General features: G+C 45.1%; 1 protein-coding gene across 3 annotated transcripts in view; it reads left to right on the top strand.

The window, feature by feature from the left end:
• Positions 1 to 25,568, top strand: part of LOC119175679 (uncharacterized) — a 41,333-nt gene that overhangs the window by 4,050 nt on the left and 11,715 nt on the right. Inside the window, exon 1 of one of the 3 annotated variants that reach the window (XM_075881875.1) lies at positions 12,555 to 12,677. The exons of the other annotated variants lie outside the window; for them this stretch is intronic. The gene's annotated coding sequence lies outside the window, so the exon portion shown is untranslated. Of the gene's footprint in view, positions 1 to 12,554; positions 12,678 to 25,568 lie in introns of those variants that run through there. 3 annotated transcript variants of the gene reach the window in all.

Raw genomic sequence — 25,568 nt, 5'->3', positions numbered from 1 at the left:
TTCACGCTGCCCGCCATCAATGTCGATGTCAACATCAAATGTGGATAGCACAGCGTGCGTTTTGGTGTGAACCTAAAAAAGAAAGATCCACAAATAAATGATTATGTACTCGTAAGCATTTACTCAATTAATTTCGGCTTGCAACTTCAAGAGGGAATCACTTCAATGTTTAATGTTCCTGAGGACTTGTTGGCTGAAATGTTCCAAAGGTACTTTCTCTCTCTCTCTCACAGGAACTCTGTGTTGTACAAGCTATATGCATACGCAATGAATTTATAGTAATCAGACTTACGTAGTTACAGTGATCAGGTGGTGCAATATATGGCTTATGGAAATAAATGCCATAAATAATCCCGCCACCTTCAAGAAGTGAACGATAATCAGTGGGAAAAAGCTGCAGTGCTTATCTAAAAAGCCGTGAAATATTCGCCCACACATCATAGGATTGAACACGTTGTTATAGGGGTGATTCTATATACACGATGATTATTGTTCACATATCTATGCATTTATATACATACAAGACATAATCATTTACATATCGATAAACCTATACGAGGATTACGTCATGGATTACAAAGCTGTGGGTTCGCGTTTTCCTTAGAAGATTACAATCTTGTGGTTGGTGAAGTACGTGGCGAGAGGATCTTGCATGAGAGGTTGTAGTTGAAACTGGAGAAAGCAATGTCCATACAGGTCCCTCTGATGGTGGTGGGACGCTGGTTGTCGTACGAGCTGCACCCAGAGATTGTAACGAGACGTCGTGTGCGAGACTAGCCAGCAGTCGTCAACTGTTCTGATGTCCGCATTGTAGTCTCTGACAAACACTAATGGCCCGACCGTACTTGATATCAATTCTATACCGATTCATTGCCTTCACGATGCAAGTGATGACGTTTTCCTTGGATAGGTTTCTAAGTATTTATTCTTGTTTATTATATTGTCAATAGACAACCTGAGAACAGTTGTTTATATGGGAAAAAGGCAGGATGTCCCATTGCAGTGAAAACAACAGAAAAATCACCGCTCATACTAATTTAGGACGAATTTTCTCAACGCGATAGCGTTAAAGAGGTCTTTGGCAGAAATTCCGGCTTAGGCATCATTGGTTATGAGGGGAAATTGGTCATCTTGTGCGTGACTAAAAAATGTAGGAAAATGCAAATAAATACATGATAAAAAAGTTTTGGTTCCAATGGAGGGCTTAACCCAAGGCGTTTGCTTCGCAAGCAGGTGGTCTACCACACAGTCAAATGTTTTCGAACCCTTTAGGCACCAACTACGTGATATTAGTAGAATATACGTCGTAAAGTCTGTGCCTTTTGTAATGGGTGACCCACGATAAGTCCTGTGAAGTCTTTACCATTTGTAATGGGTTATCATGATCATTTTATGTCTTAAAGCTGCAGTTTAACACATAAAATCGTAATGATAACCACACACATGTTCTGACACCCGATAACAAGTTCTGACACACTATGTTCTGACACCCGATGATGTCATGACCACGCCTCTCTCTCTGGTGTTACTTCAGGCCATCGGCCCCCCTTAATTGAATGGCCAGATCTTCTTCTGAGCACATCTCGTATCGCTAACAACATTCTTCGGGAAGAGATGAAGACTCATCATTCAATGAATCGTGCAGTCGATGTGCAATGATACACGACTGTCGATGCTTTGAAAGGGGCTATTTCGACCAAGTATGGATGATAATGCACAGCGCCTAAATTGTTGTCAGACTGTAATAACCCTTCGTGCACTATCCCTAATGATCGACGTTTGCGTCCGCCTTTCGGTACTTTTATTTTTTCCTTTTATTTAGCAGCCAAGTTGTTTCCGCTCGAGGTTCGCTACGCCATTATGAACGGCTTCCACCTTACGTGGCATATATCGCGTCACCGAGCTAGCACCTAATACAGCTGCATCCAGCGCGCGCATTGCCTTGACTCGGTCGGCGTGCGCTTTCCCTTTGCGTCAATTTGCCCGGCGTGGGATGAGTAATACCTTCTCACATAGCACGTGTATTGCCATTCACTTCGAATGGCATTACGTGTTAATGTCATTATTGACTGTATATATATATATATATATATATATCACAGAGAGAGAGAGTGAAAGATTGACAGAAGCAAGATAAAGAAACGAGGAAGGGGAAACGACGAGAGAAGGGGAAAAATAGAACGAACGTTAAAGTAATAGATGAAGCCATAAAAAGAAACAGAGAAAAGAAGAGAAAAAAAATACTTGCGACACAACTACCGACAGTAATCTGTCTGTCTCTCGCTCAGTGTTGGTCGCTAGAAACTTACGGCAATACTAAAGCAATGTTTTCTCAGGAATAACGTCATTGCTTAACTTTTCTTTATAAAGATTGTCGGAAAATGAAAATGAAAAAAGAAACTCGCAAAAAACTTGAGTTTTTTCCAGTTTGTGCTAAGTTCGCTTGAAAAACATCTGTTGTCTGCCTAGGGTCAGAAGGTAGGCTATGTTCGAATGAGAAATTTGTCGTAAGCGTTACTTCGTGAGCTTAACGCAGACATTATATTCGTATCTGTAGTGGCACGGGTCTTCTCTATCCCTGTGACCCACGGGACGGCTCTTTTCTCTCCCATAGTAGAGTACCAAGTACTCAAAATCGTTAACCTCATTTTTCTTAAAGTTTAAAATACGGGGTGACCAATGCTTGTTGAAAACTTTACCCAATATCCGGCCGGGATGACGGGAAATACCGTTGGGTATGGCAATTTTGGCAGGCCCGATGGAACTTAGTGAGAATTCTAAAATTAGAAGTAAATACTTGATTCATCACGTGTAGCTTACAGCTTGTTGCGTTCGGTGCATAATTTGTCACGTTTTCGTTTATCGCGGCTGTATTCCTCGAAAAAGTGCAATTGCTACAGCATTTTGATGGGCCCTTGTTCATTGCCTCCAAAACCTGTGTGCCGATCTTGAAGGCCATGAGAGGTATATGTAACTTAGAACCGTTACTTCTATAAAATCCCATGTATCCAGTAGTTCACGGCTTGTTGCTATGCCGTCGCCATCTGCGTATGGAGAGGACAGCTAGCAGCTAAGAAATTAAAAATACTATGAAGTCAAAACTGGAAGTGGTTGCGAGGTTGTATATTTGTCCTACGTAGCGCCAAAAGCATTATTTGCTCACCTTTTACGTGCCGTAATAAATGTGATTTTATTGTGTTTTTATAGCTCCCAATTCGTGTGCGCGAGAAAAAAAAGAAAGTCCAATAAGCAAGATTGTGGACGCAAAGTAGTTTTTTTAGCCGAATGGTTTTCTTGCAATACACACCGAAAACTTCACAGATGAATTCTTCCACAAATGTTCACGCAAAAGGAATAACAGTTCAAAAACTCACGTTGCCCAATCATAGAACACCGCTACAGTGAGACATATGTCTTGAAAATATCGCTTTGGTAACCGTAGAGTACAGCGTCTCGTTGCTTAGCATGTCACATTCATCGTCACCAAAGACGAGGGCACGCCTGCCGTGCGCCAGCGAAGGCAGTCGACATTCACAGAAACGGCTATCTATACATTCTGTGATCTAGTTCTCCTCTGAAATGGCGCGCCAGTAAACGTCACATAGGCAAATAAACTACGGCATATACGCCTTAACCCATTAACCCGCAGATCAACAATATTGTACACCCAAGAAAAAACCACTCATGTTCAAAATGCACGCATAATGTGAGCTTGTTTTGCCTAGTTTAGCGGCAAAAGGACATGTGCTCTTGATTCTAGCTTGTAAATAAGACAACAAAGAGCGCCAGTTGATGATTTGTTTTCGAGAATGTAGCACGTGTGGTTCGCTGACGTCCTCTGACAACGACGGATTCCTGCATCGCGTTCCAAGATCGCCAACAAGGTAAGCAAATCGAGATTTTTCAAATACGTAGAAGAAAGTATGAGAAACCTGTGGCATGAATGTCATGGTGTTGTTTAGTTGAGACGCTGAGAAAGCGGCCTGTTACCATGGTTCGCAATATTGTTGAGCTGCCAGGCAAAGGTTGTAGAACACGACGCGCGTTGTAGAATAGCATGGTTTCGGCACGCTTCGGGTAACGCGCTTTTAGCGTTGTAATTGTTAGACACTGTGACATTTTCATCGCCAATAAAACGAGACAAGCTGTTGCGTGTGATGTCGGAGCCATGAATACCGAGTAGTTTTTCCCATAAAAACATTGTGCCAGGAATAAGGTGTGTTTCAAAGTGGAATGACGCGAGTGTATTTTCATAGAACTCTTAATTTTTATCTTATCAATATTTTATCTTATCTTTATTTTAATTATCTTATTCTTTGGAAGAATTGATGAAGTCATCTTCTGTGGAAAGTAGGGCAGAGACAATGTGCTAGTGACTGACTGGCTGGCTGGCTGGCTGGCTGACTGGCTGGCTGGCTGGCTGGAACGATTGGAAGCAAAAACGACTGGAATCACGGACGCATGGACGGATGGAATGGAAGGAAAAACGACTGGAATCACGGACGCATGAACGGATGGAATGGAAGGAAAAACGACGGGAATCACGGACGCATGGACGGATGGAATGGAAAGAAAAACGACTGGAATCACGGACGCATGGACGGATGGAATGGAAGGAAAAACGACTGGAATCACGGACGCACGGACGGATGGAATGGAAGGAAAAACGACTGGAATCACGGACGCATGGACGGATGGAATGGAAGGAAAAACGACTGGAATCACGGACGCATGGACGGATGGAATGGAAGGAAAAACGACTGGAAGCACGGACGCACGGACGGATTGAATGGAAGGAAAAACGACTGGAAGCACGGACGCATGGACGGATGGAATGGAAGGAAAAACGACTGGAAGCACGGCCGCATGGACGGATGGAATGGAAGGAAAAACGACTGGAAGCACGGCCGCATGGACGGATGGAATGGAAGGAAAAACGACTGGAATCACGGACGCATGGACGGATGGAATGGAAGGAAAAACGACTGGAATCACGGACGCACGGACGGATGGAATGGAAGGAAAAACGACTGGAATCACGGACGCATGGACGGATGGAATGGAAGGAAAAACGACTGGAATCACGGACGCATGGACGGATGGAATGGAAGGAAAAACGACTGGAAGCACGGACGCATGGACGGATTGAATGGAAGGAAAAACGACTGGAAGCACGGACGCATGGACGGATGGAATGGAAGGAAAAACGACTGGAAGCACGGCCGCATGGACGGATGGAATGGAAGGAAAAACGACTGGAAGCACGGCCGCATGGACGGATGGAATGGAAGGAAAAACGACTGGAATCACGGACGCATGGACGGATGGAATGGAAGGAAAAACGACTGGAATCACGGACGCACGGACGGATGGAATGGAAGGAAAAACGACTGGAATCACGGACGCATGGACGGATGGAATGGAAGGAAAAACGACTGGAATCACGGACGCATGGACGGATGGAATGGAAGGAAAAACGACTGGAAGCACGGACGCATGGACGGATTGAATGGAAGGAAAAACGACTGGAAGCACGGACGCATGGACGGATGGAATGGAAGGAAAAACGACTGGAATCACGGACGCACGGACGGATGGAATGGAAGGAAAAACGACTGGAATCACGGACGCATGGACGGATGGAATGGAAGGAAAAACGACTGGAATCACGGACGCATGGACGGATGGAATGGAAGGAAAAACGACTGGAAGCACGGACGCATGGACGGATTGAATGGAAGGAAAAACGACTGGAAGCACGGACGCATGGACGGATGGAATGGAAGGAAAAACGACTGGAAGCACGGCCGCATGGACGGATGGAATGGAAGGAAAAACGACTGGAAGCACGGCCGCATGGACGGATGGAATGGAAGGAAAAACGACTGGAATCACGGACGCATGGACGGATGGAATGGAAGGAAAAACGACTGGAATCACGGACGCACGGACGGATGGAATGGAAGGAAAAACGACTGGAATCACGGACGCATGGACGGATGGAATGGAAGGAAAAACGACTGGAATCACGGACGCATGGACGGATGGAATGGAAGGAAAAACGACTGGAAGCACGGACGCATGGACGGATTGAATGGAAGGAAAAACGACTGGAAGCACGGACGCATGGACGGATGGAATGGAAGGAAAAACGACTGGAAGCACGGCCGCATGGACGGATGGAATGGAAGGAAAAACGACTGGAAGCACGGCCGCATGGACGGATGGAAGCAAAAACGACTGGAAGCACGGACGCATGGACGAATGGAAGCAAAAACGATTGGAAGCACGGATGCATGGACAGACGGAAGGACGGACGCACGGACAGGCGCAAGCACAGATGAATGCTTCGCCCCACTCATCATCATTCACTCCGTGGATATGCTGGGATTTTTTTTCGAACCCAGCCTATTAACCGTTAACTGGCAGATCAACAAAATTGTTGACCTCCTCTAACTTTTTTAGTCTTTCGCGAAACATCATGAAACTTGTTTTAGTGGTTCTGTGGTGGTTCTAAAAAAAATGATTCAGCAAAAAAATTATTTTTACTGTTTTTTCTTATCATGCCAAATAAGGGGTAATAACGGCCACGCAAAAATGAGCGATGTCTCATTGACCCGGCAATGTGCCGAACTAAACAAGAGCTAATAGAAGCTTGCATAGATACGCTCCCCCTCCCCTATTTATGGCACTCGACCCAAAAATGAGGCAATCATTCATTTACCCAGCTGGGAAATAAGCAGTATAATACATTTTGAGTTAACACTGACATATATAAAATTACGACTATTTGAAAAAAATATGTTGAGTTTTTAATTTTTATTTCCCCCTCCTGACGTAGTCGCACTGCAATCGTCAACAGACGTCGATGCCTGTGGCAATGGCTTTTCTCCATTTTTCGTTCCAAGCATGGAGGAAGGAAAGGTAGGAGAGGCCCTGACGTCACTGTTGTGAAGCCGCGATGAAGGTGGAAGTCGGCCATATTGACTGGGTAAATTCTCCTGTCTTGTGTACATCCGAATGTAAAGCAGAAGGCACGACTTTATCTCCGGCTCGGAAAGCACGTGAGCTTCGCAGCGCGCGTGTCGTGACGATCCGAAACTAATGGAACGGGGCTCAACACTCAGGGCCAGCGCGAAACCTTCGGCGAAATCATTTCGTCCGAGTATTAACAGCGAGTAACATCTCGCCGACAACGAAGCAAGTACAAGAGAACGCGCGCTAGATGCACTGACAACGGCGAGTGTTTTCACGTCGTTAATTCAGCAACTGTACAGACAACACGATCGCTCGTGCGCCTTCTACGGTTGTGTTCCGAAACGCGGCCGACGCAGCGTCCGGCCACTGCGCCCGTCTGCGACCGTGGTGACTTTGAGCATGGTGCAAGTGACACTTGAACGCATTTGCAGTTACGTTGAGATTACATGCAATGTTGGGGAAGAGTATAGGAAGCGGAACAAAAAAGGTGTTTTAATACTCACATGCAAGTTGTTGATGTACACACAACACGAAACTACGTATGTTCACATGGTCCTCATTGCGTCTTGCTGGGCTATACAGCGTCGTCCGTTGTCACAAGCAGGATCCCTGCCTAACCGTCACTGACCTGCAAGGCGTTCGTCGTCCTTGCGCTTCGTCATGGTGCCCAATGCAATTTCGCTGAACACTAATTGCTTCATCCGCGTCATCCGCCACACGACACATGAATATGCACTCGTTCTATGCACTGTTGAAACCCTGTGATGGACAAAGGGATTTGTAAACGTTGCCAAGAGTACAGTAACTGCCAGGAGAACACTGCGTAACCAATAACGTGGCGCAGAGCACGGATATTGTCCGCCACGGCTCAGTATGAGAACTGGGGCAGCACACATGCAGCCGCCAGCCGCGGCCGCCTACTGCTAGAGCAGCTGCACTGCGCAATACATAACCTTAGCAACACCGCCATTGTGCCCAGTGAAAATGGACACCATGATGTCATTTCCTCCACACTTTTCCCCTAGCGTGACGGCTGGGCATGCCCTCTCCTACCTTTCCTTCCTCCATGGGTCCAAGCTTCACGTCCCTTTAGCGCACAAAAAAGCAGTTTTCGGTTTCGCGTTTCACTTCGAATTTTAGAAAAACATGAAAAAAATGTTTTAGATTGATTGGCAGGCCACGAGAGGTTATTACCAGAGTAGACTTGAGCCGGAAAAACAATGATCGCAGCGTGCACCCTGAAAAGTCGCGCACAATCAAGTGCTCGCAATCATGACGCATGTGTCAAGAGCTGCAAAATTTTGGTGATCAGATTTTGTGCACCCTCATAAGTAGGCTGAAGTGTTGCACTGCTGAGCTTGAGGTCATGGGTTCGATTCCCGGCTACAGTGGCAGCATCTCCATCGGGGCGAAATTCACCAACACCTGTGCACTCAGATGTAGGTTCACGTTAAGAATCCCAGGTGGTCATAATTAAACCGGAGTCCCTCACTAAGTGGGGCGCCTAAACGATGTCATGGTTTTGGCACGTCAGAACCTGTTCCTGTTGAGATATTGTGCTTAAGCGAGCACGACAGCGTTGCGCGAACATCAAAAATAAAGTTCTGAAAATATATTGTGATTGATGACGCTCGGCAACATTTTACATCTGTTACAGGAGAGAAAAAAATAAATCGAAACCTTTTTCTTGAAGAAAGATGCCTGAATGTGGTGCCATCTCCTCTGCAAACTGAACTATATATTAGGTCCAAAGTAAAAAACTGTGCAAAGAATTCAAGAAATGCGGAGTGGCCCGATGGGATTTGATTGCTTCTTCGAGATTTGCGGCGACTGCATTTTTGATGGAGGTAATAGTGCTGTAGGCCTGTGTGCTCAGATTTGGGTGCACGTTAAAGAACATAGGTCGTCGAAATTTTGGGAGCCCTCCTCTACAGCTTCTCTCATAATAGCATCGTGGTTTTGGGACGTTAAACTCCACATATCAATCAATGCTTCTTTAGGAATATATACAATTTTTTTTTCACGAAAAAGTTGAATGAAGACACGATTTGTTAAGTTCCCTATCCTTTAATTTGGATCATGCAGCCGTTGATTGCATGTACATTTTTACGTAACTTGTGCTGTATATGCTTTTGATTGCTACGGTGCACAAATAGCTCTTATCGGGACAATCGCAAATGTAAACTTTAGTTTTTTTTTTCTTTTTCTGTGCGCAGACTCATCTTGTGTGCGCAGATTATTTATTAACTTTACGTACTGGACAGCGCAGATTCGACACATCTCCAATAAAAACGATTTGAAGAACAGGTCATCTGTGCCATTTCTTTCTGTATCATGTGTCGAATGACTCGAGTCTGCACACTCTAGTATTTTACTACTTAGCAACTAGACAGGCAAAAGAGAAGTTGGCTATCCTGCTGTGTATTTTCGGTGCTCACGGACGAATCTGAGACATGGAACGCTTCAGTTAAACACAATGAATTCAATCAGGACGTCTTGAGGGGCTAGTTGGTTCATTCTATTCAGGTAAAAAATTGGTAGTTTGCGCTCGATCTGTTTAAGTGTTCCTTCTTTGTGGTGTCCTTTCTATTTCAGCGCAATTTTTTACCTGAATAGAATGAACCAACTAGCCCCTCAAGACGTCCTGATCGATTACATTTCTTCTACATCGGGCTTCTTCTTACACTCTCCTTCCTTCTGGCCTCTGGACGACAGGATTAATGCACTGGTGAGCCATATCGTCGTGTCAACTTGCAAGGCAAGGTACTTGGCTTTTTGCCGTAAGAAAGGCCTGATTCCTCAAGATATTTGGATGTTGTTTGGTGGCGTCAAGCCATCTAATGGACATGTAAAACGGGTCGCCAAGATTTGGAAATCAGAGTTATGGAGACAGGTGCGGGTCTGTCAAGACTGGTTACGTGTGGTGTGCTATGGCAACTTCCCTGAGGGGGTGGCCGAAAGCAAGTTACGGTCAGCAAGAAGATTGGCAGCAGAAATGACAGAGCAGTGGTGGTGTTTCTACTTGAGGCAAGCCCTGTCAGCTTTAAGACCACGTGTTAGTAAAAAAGAATCGATCGACTCTGACTTGATAGTCATTGGTGATGTACAGCTTCCCGATAACATTTCAAAGGTTTTGCAGAAAGGTCCAAAGTTCTCTCACGAGCCTGCGGTACCTGCTTTCGAGCTTTTGGCTTATAACCGAAGGATGGCGGAAAAAGCAGGTCAAGAGAATCAGGAAAGATGCCTGCTGGAGGGGGTGGAAAGCCTTCAAAGGAGCACAATTCGACCGGCAAAGAGGACGACAAGAGACAACCTGGGAGATATTGTGAGATACTTCAAAGATAAAGGTCTCAGCTTGACTACGGCTGACAAAGAAGGTGGCTTCGTGATTATGCCGTCAGCTATCTACCAGGAGAAAGCACGCCAGGCCATCGAAAAGAACTTTGTCAAGGTAAAGCCTTGTGAGGCACGTGTTAAAACAAAAGCAGTGGCATTGTGTAGGGACATGAAGCTAACGAAACTTGCGAATGCAATTCAAGGAAGTAAATCCAGCACCTTGCAAGTGTTTTTTAGTGCAAAAACGCACAAAGTGGAAATTCCCTTTCGCACTATTGTGAGTGAAAAAGGCTCATGGCAGCACCAGTCTAGCATGTTTTTACAAAAATGCCTGAACAGGTTGTGTTTGAATGATCCGTTCGTGACGAAGAATTCTATGGAAGTAGCGCGGTTTTTCGAAGGCAAAGTTTCACATGGGCTGACTTTCTCAGTGGATGTGCAAGATCTGTTTTATTCTGTTTCCCATGTTGAACTTTTTGAGTGTGTTATGGATTGCATTTTAGAGAATTCAGCTATTGGTTTTCAAAATTCCACGGGTCTGAGTGTTGATAATTTTATGTCGCTTTTGGAATTCTATCTGAAACACACTTTCATAGGTTTTGACAAGGGTTTGTACCTCCAAAGAAAAGGCATTTGTATTGGTTCCTGTGTTGCCCCTGTTTTGTGTAACATTTTCCTGGCCTACATTGACCGCGATCTGCTTGAGGTGTTTAGAAGTGACGGAGTGTTAAAGATTTTTAGGTACGTAGACGATTTCCTGGTAGTTTTGGACAAACAAACGAGTACTAACAGTAATGTGCACAACGTTGTAAAGAAGTTTAACAAGTATGGGAGGGGTCTATGTTTTACTTACGAGCTACCGCAGGAAGGAACGCTTCAGTTTTTAGATCTTAAGCTCATATTCAAGCATCAACATACTTGTTATGCGTACTGTCCGCGTGCTAGAAAGAAGCCTTTACCATATACATCATCACATTCTAAGGTAGTTAAGAGGGCGATCGCTTCAATGTGTTTGGAGTCTGCGCTGGTGAGGTCGTGCTCGCATGAGAGGCAGGCCAGCTTCCGTGCTCAGATTGATCGACTGAAGGCAGCCGCGTTCCCGCAGTCTGTGCTGGCGGCGGTGGCCGAGACCCTCCTGAAGAAGCTAAAAGGGCGATCACGGAAGCAGTGCCTGAAAGACGCGCCCAGTGGGCGTGAGAGGCCGTTAGTGGTACCCTATTTACACCGGGTGACGCACAACCTGAAGAAGGTTGCTAACCGGCACGGAGTTGACATGGTGTTTTCTGCACCTAAGAAGCTCTCGAGGTTGTGCGCGCGAATTTCGAGCGGCAATGAGTGCACTAGCCTGTGTAACAAGAAGCATGCCAACCCGGTGGTGCAATGCGATGTGGGAGTGGTATATGCGACTCCGTTTTCCTGCGGCAGATCTTACGTGGGCCAAACAGGCCGCTGCGTTAACGATCGCATACGTGAACACCAGCTGTCGATCAAAAATAGTGAAATGGGAAATTTGCCTGCACACTGCGCAGCATGTGGATGTGAACCACTATTTCAGGAGACTAAGATACTGGGACATAGCAGAGATACGTGTGCTCGTGAGGTGTTGGAAGCATTCTTCATCAACATGAAAGGTGATAGCTGTGTAAGTGAGGCCTCGGTATCGCTCTACGGTGCAGAAGTGTCCTTTTTGATTGATAAGGTGCGTTAAGTAGCACGTGTTGATCCTCGACGCGTCGGCGCAGCTATGTGCGGGTTCCCTATTTTACCGACGTTCTACAGTCAATAAAAAACAGTTGGTAGTTTGCGCTCGATCTGTTTAAGTGTTCCTTCTTTGTGGTGTCCTTTCTATTTCAGCGCAATTTTTTACCTGAATACAATGAATTCAGATGCCCCAATCAATAACTGGTCTGCAAAAGTCTGGACAGCTTGCTTTTATGTCGTGCGTAATGACCTTCTCAAGTGAGTGTGGTGCCTTACTCTGAATTTTAAGGGGAAAACCTTAGACGCCTCATTAAGCACAAAAATTGACCAGCATTCCAAGTTGGTGGACGAAATATGAGTGACGATGAAAGATTATCGCATCATGACGTCACCGACGGCTAGTGTAGGCACAGGTGGGCAAGTTTTCGCCATTGCCACGTTGACGATGTACTGCCGGCACCACCACTTCCTCAGTTCGCCGTTTTCACTTGCATTTAGTTCGGAAGGCTGCCGGATCATCTGTGCGCAGTTGCTGCTTGGGTTTCGCAACCCTTGTCTTTTCTTGTTCTCGGACTGCTGCATCGGCCCGGCGAACATAGCATTCTCACGGAAGAGCTGTTCGGGCTATTCCTGGAAAGCTGTCTGCTGTCCATCTGGAAGTTGTAAGTTGAAACTGCGGTGCGTGGGCTCGGCGGCACGGCTGCGGAGAGATGAACTATGTCGCTGACAGCTCTCCTAATGATGCGCGCGCTTGGGTGCGACGTATAGAACGTGTAACCATATGCTCCCAGATGGCGTGCGCGCGACGGGTTTCACTCAGGAGATCCCACTCGCACGGAGAGAGCGTGTTCCCACAGGTGGGCGTGGCCCGCTCTTTTATACGCACCACGGCGCTGCTTCGTAGGGTCGAAAAGGCTGCCGCGTGGTTGGCGATGCTCGCATAAGGCAAGAAAATAAATGGTTTTGTGCCTTTATATAATTTCGCGCTTTTATATAATTTCGCGCTCATTTGGGAATGTCGGGCCAAGGTGTACGAGAAAAAAACACATGCTTGGGCGTATATATGTTCTCAGATTGCTTTTTTTGCTGTGGATTTGGGCCGCCCATAAGTGAGCCCATATAATTGCGATGCCTGCGCAGCAGTTCCGCATGTGCTGAAAACCTACCATACTTTGAAGTTTGCAGGCTGCATAGTATGGATGGCACTGGCGAAGATAAAAAAATGACAACTTGATCAACAAGCGATATCAGAAGAGTGCCGCGTTCAACACTTACGGGTTACACTCTAGTAAAGGGTTTGCTTTTTCTTTCTTTTCACGGAACTAGAGCTGCTTTTCCTTGTAACGCCATTTTCAGAATCCTCCCGTCGAGCCGCATAAGCACGATACCGGGAGGAGGGTGCAGTGGTCTCCATGCTCCATACTGTCTAGATTGAACGTCGCTGGTAGTGCTACGACCATGGGCTGGTTACAGGCAGGTTTTGGTCACTGATGGCGTTCGATTTGCACTGAGAATTTTACGGCGTTAAGCGGACACGTCAGGCAATGAAATAACGAACATCGAAATGTTTTCTTCTTCAAGGAGGAAGCAACAGACGTTCATAGTTTGATGCACCTGGTATGAAACACTGCCGTACGTATTACATAGCAGGGACAATTTGCACTTTTTCTTTCTTTATTAGTTTACCTCAGTGAATACTTAGCTTTTAATCGAAAGATGCCACTATGCTACATGTGGACCCGTTTATTTGGATGCAGTAGAGTACAGTAAATGAACGCAACACTGATATTGCCATTACGCTAGTACCAAAACATAACCAAAATTCAGATGACGAAAAAGGAGACGATGACAACTCAGGCAATTTCTGTGTGAAATACGTGGGGAGTGAATGTAGGTTGGATAATCGAAACCTTATTCAATATCCCGACAAAATTACTTCACACGCGCCTTATTTCAATGACATGACCCGAGCACCCAGTTATCTAGAGCGTAACTGCGCTCTGGTTGACCATGTCATAAATATCTGTACGCAATATAACAGTAAAATAATGAGTCATGCAGGGTAGGAATACGATAAACGATGATAATAAGTCCAGCTTTGCCCCATACAAGTATCCAGACGAAAGGAAGAATACTAGAATGCCTCTATTTCTCAGATCAAGCTATATAGCACTGACAGAAAATGGACCATAACAAAAAAAAGTTCTACTGCCAAAGACGAATTGATAACTCCTTACGAATGCAGCAGTGCGCATGCTTTTCTTTTAAAATTGGACCAAAATAAACGCAGCAACAAAAATGCTTTCCCTCACTTAATCCAGAAGATCCTATAGGCGCAAAAAACCATGCGGAGGCTGGATTGCCGTGCGCTCTGCTGCATGCTATTGTCTCAGCCGCCACCGCCGGATGGATGGATGGATGGATGTGGCTGTACCCTTTAGATCGGGCGGCGGCTAACGCCACCTAGCCGTAATACTTGGTGAACTAATCATTAGATCAATTTTTTTCTTTTAAATAGTGAGGTTGACGATTCGTACTTTGCAGTGAAGGGTATAACTTTCACTTGTGCCTTGACTTTAGCCACCAATCAGATAACCTCCTTCTAGTTAAGTCTACCCGCTTAGTCTATTTTGCCCTCCCTCTCCCTAAACCCCAGTGCTCTGAAAAACTCTGCGCCATCATCCTGAACTATAGGGTGAAACCCTTTACAGTACATTATCAAGGGTTCGGCAGTTTCTTCTTCCTCTCCACACGCACTGCATAATGTGTCTAACCATTCGTATTTGGCCTGATATGTCTTGGTTCGCAACACTCCCGACCTGGCCTCAAACAGTAGAGAACTACCCCGAGTATTATCATAGAGCCTTTCCTTGGCAATTTCCCGCTTAAAACTTCGATAGATCTCTAGTGCGGACTTCTTAATTATGCCGATTCTCCACATGTCAGTCTCTGTTTCCTTCACTTTCTTCTTAACCGATAGGTCTTTTTGGTTTGGCCACCTGCTGTTTTCCAAGTATTTACCAGTCAATTTCCTGGTTCGCTTCCTCCATTTTGTATCGACATTCTTCATGTACAAGTAGCTGAAAACCTTCCTTGCCCAATGCTCCTCCCTCATTTCTCGCAATCGCTTCTCAAACTTTATCTTGCTGCTAGCTTCGCTGCCCTCAAATGATGTCCATCCCATATCACCTTGTACTCCCTGATTTGGTGTATTCCCCTGAGCTGCTAAAGCAAGCCTACCTATTTTACGTTGCTTAATTTCTAATCTTGCTTGAACTTCTGATCTCATGCACAAGACCGCATTGCCGAACGTGAGCCCAGGAACCATGACCCCTTTCCATATTCCTCTCACAACATGATACCTATTGTAATTCCAGAGTGCCCTATTTTTCATCCCTGCTGCATTCCTGTTACCTTTAGTCGTCACGTATATTTCGTTCTCCCTTAGGTACTCGGTGCCATTGCTTATCCATACGCCCAGATAATTGTATTTATCTGTTATCTCTAGCGTGACCTCCTGTATTCTAAGCTCACTACCTTCGTTATCGTTGAAAATCATGACTGCTGATTTTTCCTTACTGAATCGAAATTCTAACCTATCTCCCTCATTACCGCAGATGTCCATTATTTCTGCAAATCTTTCTTGTTGTCGGCCATTAGCACTATACCATCTGCGTACATTAATGCTGGTAGTGCCTGATCAATGAGTTTTTTTTTGTTTGACTAAAGAGAGGTTGAAGTCCAGTCCACTTCCCTCTAATTTGGCCTCTAATCCTTGTAGCTACATCATGAATAATAAGGGTGACAGGGGACACCCCTGCCTAAGCCCCCGTTTTACCTCTGCAGGCTTCGAGACCTGTTTTTCCCACTTTATAGCTACCTTGTTACCTTTATAGATATCTTTTAAAAGATTAGTGACCACATCTTCCACGCCTAGTGTGTCCAGTATTCCCCACAATTCCTCTTGAACCACGCTATCGAACGCTCCCTTTATATCCAAAAATGCTAGCCACAAGGGCCTGTGTTCCTTTTCTGCTATTTCGATGAACTGCGTGAGTGAGAACAGATTGTCTTCCAACCTCCTGTGTTTTCGAAACTCATTCTGCAGTTCCCCCAGCACCTCCTCATCCTCTATCCACGCCTGCAGTCTTTCCTTTATAATCTGCATCGCCAGCCTGTAGACCACTGATGTCACTGTTATAGGACGGTAGTTGTTTATGTCAGCTTTGTCCCCTTTTTCTTTATAGATCGTGCTCATCCTGCTAAGTTTCCATCCATCGGGAACTTCACTCTCGAATATTAGTTTGCTCACTGCCTCTCTTAAAGCCTGCTTAGACTTCGGACCTAATGTCTTCATCAGCATAATTGGAATGCCATCTGGGCCTGTTGATGTACTACTAGGATCCCTTTTCTCAGCCCTTTCCCACACTCGTTGTCGCACCACTTGATTCTTCCTTGTCTATTGTGGTGCATAAAGCACTTCTTTGTTGAAATTTTTTGTCACCCTTGTTCTATATATTGGTTAAAAATATTTACAGGATAGCACGCATGCCTGACGCCCCTGGCGTTGAGGCTTTATTTTGTAAGCTTATCGATAGAAAAGAAAGCCTTGTTATTGGAGTTGTGTACAGGCCCCCTGCCTCAATCCCTGAGGTTTTAGAACAACTACAGCTGTATATTTCGTCTAAAACAAATCAAACTACCAAGCTTATTTTATGTGGAGACTTCAACCTTCCAGACATCAACTGGTCTTCGTTTAGCGCAGGAAGTTCTGATCCCATTAACGATGAAGCGCTTATTGACATTGCCTTCCGTTTTGATTTAACGCAACAATGTTAGTGATTGCGCTCGTGTGCAAGATAACAGTAAATCTATTCTTGATCTTGTCTTTGTGAATGGTAATATTTCCGGAAAAATTGACTGCGAAGTGGTTACAGGTATTTCAGATCACATGGCAGTCTTGGTTGAGCTTCACTCGCTGAAGTACAAAAATGATGTTAAATACACACGTGTGCCAGTATTTCATTCTTCCGACGATGCATCCATCATAGACAGACTGGAGATAGCCTACGACGAACTTTGCAAAAGTGTTAATCTGGGTTTGAGTGATTTTAACGCTCTGTGGTTAAAGTATAAGAACACTGCGCATGCGTGCATACAGCTTTTTGTTCCTTTCAAGAAAAAGAAGGTACATATGTCAAAACCCTGGATTACACGAGATATAATTCACATTAAGAGAAAAATTAATCGTCTTCGGAAATCACTAAGAAAGCACACGAGTATCGCAACACGTTCTCTGATCCGCGATCTGTCTCGACAACTAAAAGATAAGATGAAGATCGAACAACGCAGTTTTTACGATGTAAAGTTAACTCACATGATGAAGGAATCGCCGTCTCATTTTTAGCATTTTATAAGACCAAAGTAATCCAATAGAGACACGTTTGTTATAAATAACGTTAGCACATCAGATGAAACAGAAATAGCCAATGCATTTAACGAACACTTCGCATATGTTTTTACTTGTGATGACAAAACCACCCCCACTTTTAGCAAGTTTAAAGACCTGCCTCCCATTGAAAATCTGGAAGTCACAGAAGCTGGCGTATTTGAATTATTACTGAATTTGAATGTAAGAAAATATTGTGGCCCAGATGACTTACCAAATGCCTTTTTAAAGAGATATGCTGAATGGTCCTCAAAATTTTTGACAATTATTTTTAATGAATCGTTATCCAGAAGTGTCCTGCCTGAGGATTGGAAATTTTCTAAAATTAAGCCTTTATTCAAACGCGGAGATAAACAGTTGGTTTGTAATTATCGCCCAATAGCTTTGACTTGCACATGCTGCAAGTTATTGGAACACATAATACATACACATTTCCTGCTTTTTGGAGTCGCACTCGGTACTTTCACCAGCTCAGCATGGTTTTAGGCGTGGGTTTTCCACAGTAACACAATTGGTTGAAATTGTCCATGACTTCGCACTAGCCATAAATAACCAGTCACAGATAGATGCTGTTTTTTTAGACTTTGCGAAGGCCTTCGACAAAATCTCTCATTCTAGGCTATTAATGAAACTTTGCGCAGTATTAAAAAACCCACAGCTTTGTCAATGGATACAAGCATACCTGGGATCTCGAAAACAGTATGTTGTTTTTAATGAACATTTCTCACAAAAGCTGCCTGTAGATTCGGGTGTCCCCCAGGGATCAGTTTTAGGACCGTTATTGTTCCTTCTTTTTATATAAGACATGGTGGATGACTGTGGCGTTAAAATAAGACTATATGCCGACGATTGTGTTTTGTATAGTGAGATATTCAACTTCAGATCAAAATGCACGGAATTTTCAATTAGATAAAGTGATGCGTTGGTGCGGGACGTGGCAGATGGCTGTGAATTACGACAAATGCGCTGTAATGACCATAAGTAACAAGAAAAATCCTCTTTTATATACATATACAGTTGATCGTAAATCATTAAATCGTGTCAATGAGTTCAAATATCTAGGTCTTATTATAACTGATAACATTCACTGGGATAGTCATATCACACCTATTTCTAATAAGGCATTGTCTAAACTTCATTTTTTAAGGAGGTCTCTCAAGAGGGCATCTACCATCTGTAAGCTCGCCACTTTCAAAGCATCAATCCTGCCAATTTTAGAATATTCAAATATTATTTGGGACCCGTTTACATAGACGAACACACGTAAGTTGGATAGAGTTCAGAGTAAGGCTGTACGATTTATTTTTAACAGTTACGGTCCATCTTCTATTACTCAGTTACTTCGCCAAGCAGACTTAAAAAGCATTACAGTTAGAAATAAAATCGCTCGCCTTATGTTTATGTTTAAAATTGTCAAGGGTAAGTTACAGGGCCGAACGTGTGACTACATTTCTTTTTCTGGCGGTTATTCTACAAGGCTACGACATCCATACTCATTAGTGCCATTTAAATGCAAGAACAATGTTTTTAAATATTCTTTTTTCCCCGACCTATAACAGAATGGAATGAACTCGATAAAGACGTAATAACGGTAGTTGACTGTGATACATTTCAGGCTCTTCTTCAATTGTAACCCTGATGTATTTTGTATTACGAAAGGCTTGTCTGCATTGTCAGTTGAATTTTGTATTGTCTGAATTTGTTGTATTTGTTAAGAAACCTTGTTATATGTTTTGTACCACCCTGCTAGAGCCCCTATCATTGGGGTTAGCAGTATTGGAAATAAATAAATAAATATATTCAATAGCTTCGGCCCCTTCTAGCCTAGCACCTTGGGCTGTAGTTATAAACTTCTTCTCTAGGCTCGTCTCATTTCTTAGGGAGTTTAGATGGTTCCGAAATTTCGCAGCTGCCTTTCTATCTGTTTTATGTACTTCTGCCAGCCACTGAGCTCCGTTTATTCTAATCTTTTCATTGATCAGAAGGAATGCATCCCTTCTACAGCTTAGAAAGGCTTCCCAATTTCTTTCAACATCATCTGTCGGTTCAACCCGCTGCTTAGCATGTCTGTGTTCCCTAGAAGCTTCCTGACGTTTTGCTATGGCTCTCTTAACTTCCTCATCCCACCAACTTTTGGATTTGTGTCTTCTTTTCCGGGGTGACTTGTTACGCGTCTTAGCAAGCTCTAGCTCAAACAGTCTAATTAGATTCATGTATGATTACACTGTTTTACTATCCTCCGTGATTACTTTCTCAATTTGTTTAGTGGCTATTTCAATTTGCCTTTCTGGATAAAAATTTTCCTGTAGCTGCTCATCTTGTCTCCTTCCCACTTTCACTGCTCTTCAAAAACTTAGCTTGATACGTTTGTGATCACTACCCAGACTTCTGGAGCCACCTTCATCTATGTGCATTCCCCTGAGCTTATCATACAACCTATGTGACATCAGTGCATTATCTATCGTCGACTGCAGCCTTCCTACCTCCCATGTTATTTGCCCTTGACACTTCTCGGTACTGTTGCAAATGATCAAATCAAGCCTTTCACACATATCCATCATCATTTTGCCTGTCGCGTCGGTGTACCCATCTATATCTTCTATGTGCCCATTCATGTCTTCTAGTATAATTATCTCGCACTCTCTTCCTAACTCCTGAGTGTCCTTTGATATACACTCTACTATTGCCTGGTTTTCCTCTCTGGCCTTTGCTCCCGCCCACAAGTACATGAAACCAAGGAGTGTCATTTGACCTGCCACTTTCCCTTTTAGCCATAAATGTTTCTTGCACTCCTGCTTGACCCTTTGCCAGTCTGTGCTTTTATGAATGTATGCCGCAATACCACACCCCCTTCTGCTGCCTTCTGTTCTATTACAATATTCCCACGCGTAGTGCGGATTGTTCGGAGGTTGTTCCATGTCCCTGAGATGTGTTTCTACAAAACCGTATACCATCGGCCTCTCTTCCCTTAGCTGTTCTTCTATCTCTCCCCACTTCAGCCTGTTCCTACCACCGTGCATGTTAATACACCCCATGTCTGAATTGGCTCGGCGCTCGTGGCTACGTGTATTTATGCCCCGGACTCTACCTATCTTAGATACTGGTGCCACTTTGGAATCGTATCTGTCCACACCACCTGTAAAAGAGTCTCCCTGGTTGTTATCCTCGTTACTAGCTATCCTGCACCCCGAAGGGCCCGCTCTCCCCCCCAAAAAGCTACTGCGCGTCCTGCAAGTCGCCAACCCACCTCATGACCTAGCCGCCCATCGAAGTGAATTCTGTCTCGTTGAAAACCACCCCACCTATGCACCTCTCTGTTTATTTCCACCACCTCAAAGCCTTTCTCTCGACTCATCCGCCATATATCTTGGTTTGCGTTGACAACCGCTCTTTGCAGGTTGCTATCACGCACCGGTACCTCCGGTATTGTGCATATCACTACCTGTACCTTAGGAGAAGTGGCGCGCATGTCATCGGCGCCTTTCGCCAGTGTGGCTGCTAGCCCTGCTGCATCTTCATTTAGGACATCGTTTAAACCACCTGAAATTATCACAAGGTTTCGTCTATCAGCTGTAGTTTTGACTTTTGCGCTCGCTTCCCTCATGACTGCTTTCAGCTTGCGTTCTGGGAACGCCCCTACTGCAACCCTCTTGTCATTTCTTACCCTCTCTTTGATGGCTTCTGTGCATCGATTTAAATTCGAGTCCCCGGCGATTATCACATGATGTGACTTTTTAGCTGGAGCGTCTTGCACCTGGGGGCTACTTGCACCTGTGACGCCAGCTGCTTTGTCTCCTCCCAGACCCACCACTACCTCGCCGAAGCTGGGCTTTGCGACAATTGAACCGGCTGAATCTGTTTTTTCCAAACTTGCTTGCTCTTCCTTCTCTGCCGTTCTGGTTGCCGGTTCCCTACTGTTCTCTCCGCATGCCGCTCCTTTGTTCAGCTTCGCTAGTGCTTCCTCGGCGGACTTCAGTCTTTCTCCCATTGTCCTCGTTTTCTCTTGCTCTGTCGCCAACGCAGTCTCGAGCTCGGCGATTCTCATCAGCAGTTTACTCTGGGCAATTATTTTCTTCAGTTTTTCCTCGATTTCACATTGCCTACACTTCGCGTCAGCCTCTTCTCCATCCGCTTCTACACTTGGGTCCACTTTCGAACCCACTCCACATCCTGAACACTTTAGTCTTTTTAACCATGTCTTTCTGACACCAATTGTTCCTATACTCGATAATTACTAAACTCGGGCCCTGCACTACGAAAAAAAAGAAAGTCTAAGCTCTACTACAAAAATTTGCGTGTTCAATGTACGTTCACCTTCCCCACGGGGTGGCAAGAAAAAAACGACAAAAAAATAAAAATCAAGCAAACACACAAGCACAAACTAATAAATACCTGGGGACTCACCCCCCGAAAAGGCCCTACCATAAAACAAGTGCTACGATGATTTCAACTGCTGCCTTATAATTATAAAGACAAGCTCAAAACATGCAAAAACGCTTATTTGCGCAGTCGATCGGGAGCGCTCAGAAAACACGTCCATCCACCGTGACAGTCCGAACCGAACTCCGAGTCCTAGTCCAAACCCTCACTCAATTCGCCGTCTCGTGGTAGCCGGGTGCGGGACGACACTCGTTGGCTTTTTGCTGGTGTAGTGGGGAGCGCGGCAATAGGGACGGCCGGAGAGAAACGCGCCGCGCGCCCGCCATCTCTGAGGCCTTGGTTTAATTGACGGTGCAGCCAATGGCGACCATTATCGTTTCTGGTGGCGAACGGTTTTAAGTTTCACCTAGCCATACAGATGTTTCGTTTTAAAATGTGTATCTCGACTTCGAATCCACTGAGGTGTGTTCAAGCGTCACGTGAGCTTTGGCCCCTTTACTTCGAGTTGTACGTGAGCTAGCGCACTGCCGTGACCTGATTCATTGCATAGCAGTGCTATGCACCACGTCGATTACAGCCACGCTGTCAGTACTTGTAGCACGCGAAATTAGGTAACGCCCGAGTAACTTCAGTTTAGGTGGGCTTAATTGCCCTCTAAACAAGTTCAAAGGCGGTTTGGCGTTTCCTTATTCACAATTAGGCCTGCCTCCAAGCGCTAGCTCATCTCACCGCTTATCATTTTCTCGCCCCGCTGAGGCGTCTGCGCAAGCTGGTGTTTGGCGAGTTGAGTCAACACGGTCCTTAGCCAAAGGGAAGGCTTCAGCCCCCTCCCACGCCTCGCCATGCACGGTTTAGCCATGTCCGGGAAAAGGAAAATCCTGGGTGTAGCCGACGCCGTATGTTTGCACCTTTAGGGTCCCCCGGCAGAGGCAACACCCGGCTCATCTTTGGACCTGGCTTCATACCGACTGCTCTCCTGGGCTTACCCATCTCGAAAAAACCGGCAGTCCCTTCTTTCTATAATTAATCTACCATCTTCGCCTTTCCCTCGCACTTTTCATCTATCCTGTCCGGATCTTCCTTTTGCTTACTTTTTCCTGGAGGCAAGAGATAACCATGCGTGATTAGTCTCCCTTGGCTTGTTACGTCTGGTTATAGTAGTTATGTATGTCTCTCGTCCAAATACACTCTCTGGTTGGGCTCCATCATGGGCGGCCAGCTTGACTACACTGAACTCTAAACTTTTGTGAAGACAAAGACCACTCTATTCCCAAAACTGATCGGCACCCTTGAAACTAAAGAATTGATACCTAAATGCAACAAGTTCAGGTTTTTTGTAATAACTTCAAAGAGTACAACACTTGAAGGACATATCACCTTTCCCTATCGCCAAAGCTATCAAATAAAAAATAAAAAATATCAAATTTTGGTTGAAGTCTATACGGAGCAGCAGAACAACAATAAGAAAATAAGTAAAATACGTTACCATAATGTGTGTGCAACACCACACTGATCTCTGAACCACGCCAAGGGCGTAATCTATATATATCCCATGAAATTCATCGACACAAAAATAACCGTCGTTTCAGCTTATCAAGCAGTACCCTCCGCTAATAACACTCATGAGAAGGGAAGGGCAAGAAATCGGAACAAGGCATGTAGTGTTCACCTTCGCTAGCCCAAACCTGTCGTCTGTGGTACAGGTCCCCTACCTTCATCTTAAAGTACGGCCGTGTGTCGCAAACCCACGAAGGTGCTTCCAGTGCCAAAAGTACGGGCGTGGGTCTCTGCCATGCCGAGGAGAAGTAACATGCGTGAACTGTGGTCTTAAGACCACAGTGATGAGGAGCACTCGTGAGGCACGCTGCTGATCAGAGCTCTCATGAGCGCGCTCGACAATGGACCTTTCCAGAAATCGCAGCGCCGTGCCTTTCCCTGGTGGATCGGCGCTGGGGCATTATGGGAGAGCGGAGCGCTGGCGGTCAGAGCAGACGACGCTTTCCGGCTTTCACATGCTTTCATCGCGCGCCATGAGTGGTGCGCGATGAACCATACACCATTACACCGTTGCCTGGTGTAAGGAGCTGCTATTACTAAGAAACGCTTCTTCTGATCGCTCTGACTTTCATTCACGCATACTAGACAGTGTGTTTCGTTGCAAATAACCGTAACAATCACTGAACATTCCGAATGAGAAAGCGGCGGACACACTTGCTCGGTTCGGGGATGTGATAACACGTGAAAGTCACGGTACGCTTCATTCATTGCTTACCCGCCACAGTGGTCTAGTGGCTAAGGCACTCGGCTGCTAGCCGGCAGGTTGCGGGGTTGAATCCCGGCCATGGCGGCCGCATTTTCGACTGCGGCGAAAATGCTATAGGCCTGTGTGTTTAAATTTCTGGAGCCCTCCACTACGGCATCTCTCATAATGGCATGGTAGTTTCGGGACGTTAAACCCCAAAACTTATACTATTAGCTCATTGCTTGATGCTACTTTATGGCTTCGATGTTTGTGGTGATGCAGCTAAGTTCGACATTTGTCATCTGTGTCCTTATTGTGCTCACAGGGCTGGGATTTTACACTTGCAGCTTACCCTGTGAATAACGACGCAAATTTATTAAGGCTAAAGGCTTAGATACCTCGTTATAAACTCACAGAATCACCTGTTCATCTGCCTAAGATGATTTGATGCCCAAGGCCATCTTCTTTTTCTTCTCACTCGATGAACTTATCTTACCCCACCAGTCAGTCAGCAGGGTTTTGCCGTAGGTGCGAACCCGCGTTGCATTGCGGCTGGAGGAAAGCACTGGTGTAGCTTGGGTGTAGGCAGATGCCGGTGTGGCTTGAAGGGAGCCAGTGCCCCTTTTGCACCACCCGGCCGACGCCCCAGCCCGCCACCTTTCCACCACCCTTTGAAAACTTGCTGTACTTAACGAGCTTCGCATTGCCTCCATGATTAGACCACATTGCACTATAGAGAACTAAATCACCATCATCATTATCATCAGCCTGACTACGTCCACTGCAGGACAAAGGCCTCTCCCATGTTCCGCCAGTTAACCCGGTCTTGTGCTCGCTGCTGCCAATTTATACCCGCAAACTTCTTGATCTCAGCTGCCATTTAACCTTCTGTCTCCCCTAACCCGCTTACCTTCTCTGGAAATCCAGTTAGTTACCGTTAATGACCAGCGGTTATTCTGTCTACGTGCTACATGCCCGGCCTATGTCCATTTCCTCTTCTTGATTTCAACTATGATATCCTTAATCCCCGTTTGTTCCCTGATCTACTCTGCTCTCTTCTTATCTCTTAAGGTTACACCTACCATTTTTCTTTCCATTGCTCACTGCGTCGTCCTCAATTGAAGCTAAACCCTCTTTGTAAGTCTCCAGGTTTCTGCTCCATAGCTAAGTGCTGGCAAGATACAGCGGTTATATACCTTCCTCTTGAGGGATAGTGGCAATCTACCTGTCATGATTTGAGAGTGCTTGCCAAATTGGCTCCACCCAATTCTTATTCTTCTAGTTACTTCAATCTCGTGTTTTGGCTCCGCGGTTATTACCTGCCCCAAGTAGACATAGTCTTTTACAACTTGAAGTGCACTATTACCTATCTCGAAGCGCTGCTCTTTTCCGAGGTTGTTGTACATTACTTTTGTTTTCTGCAGAATAATTTTAAGACCCACCTTTCTGCTCTCCTTGTCTAACTCCGTAATCATGAGTTGC

The sequence above is a fragment of the Rhipicephalus microplus genome, chromosome X (genome assembly GCF_043290135.1).
Source record: "Rhipicephalus microplus isolate Deutch F79 chromosome X, USDA_Rmic, whole genome shotgun sequence".
Lineage (NCBI taxonomy): Eukaryota > Metazoa > Arthropoda > Arachnida > Ixodida > Ixodidae > Rhipicephalus > Rhipicephalus microplus.
The sequence above is the reverse complement of the archived record's forward strand: the minus strand, read 5'-3'. Positions and strand labels throughout refer to the sequence as shown.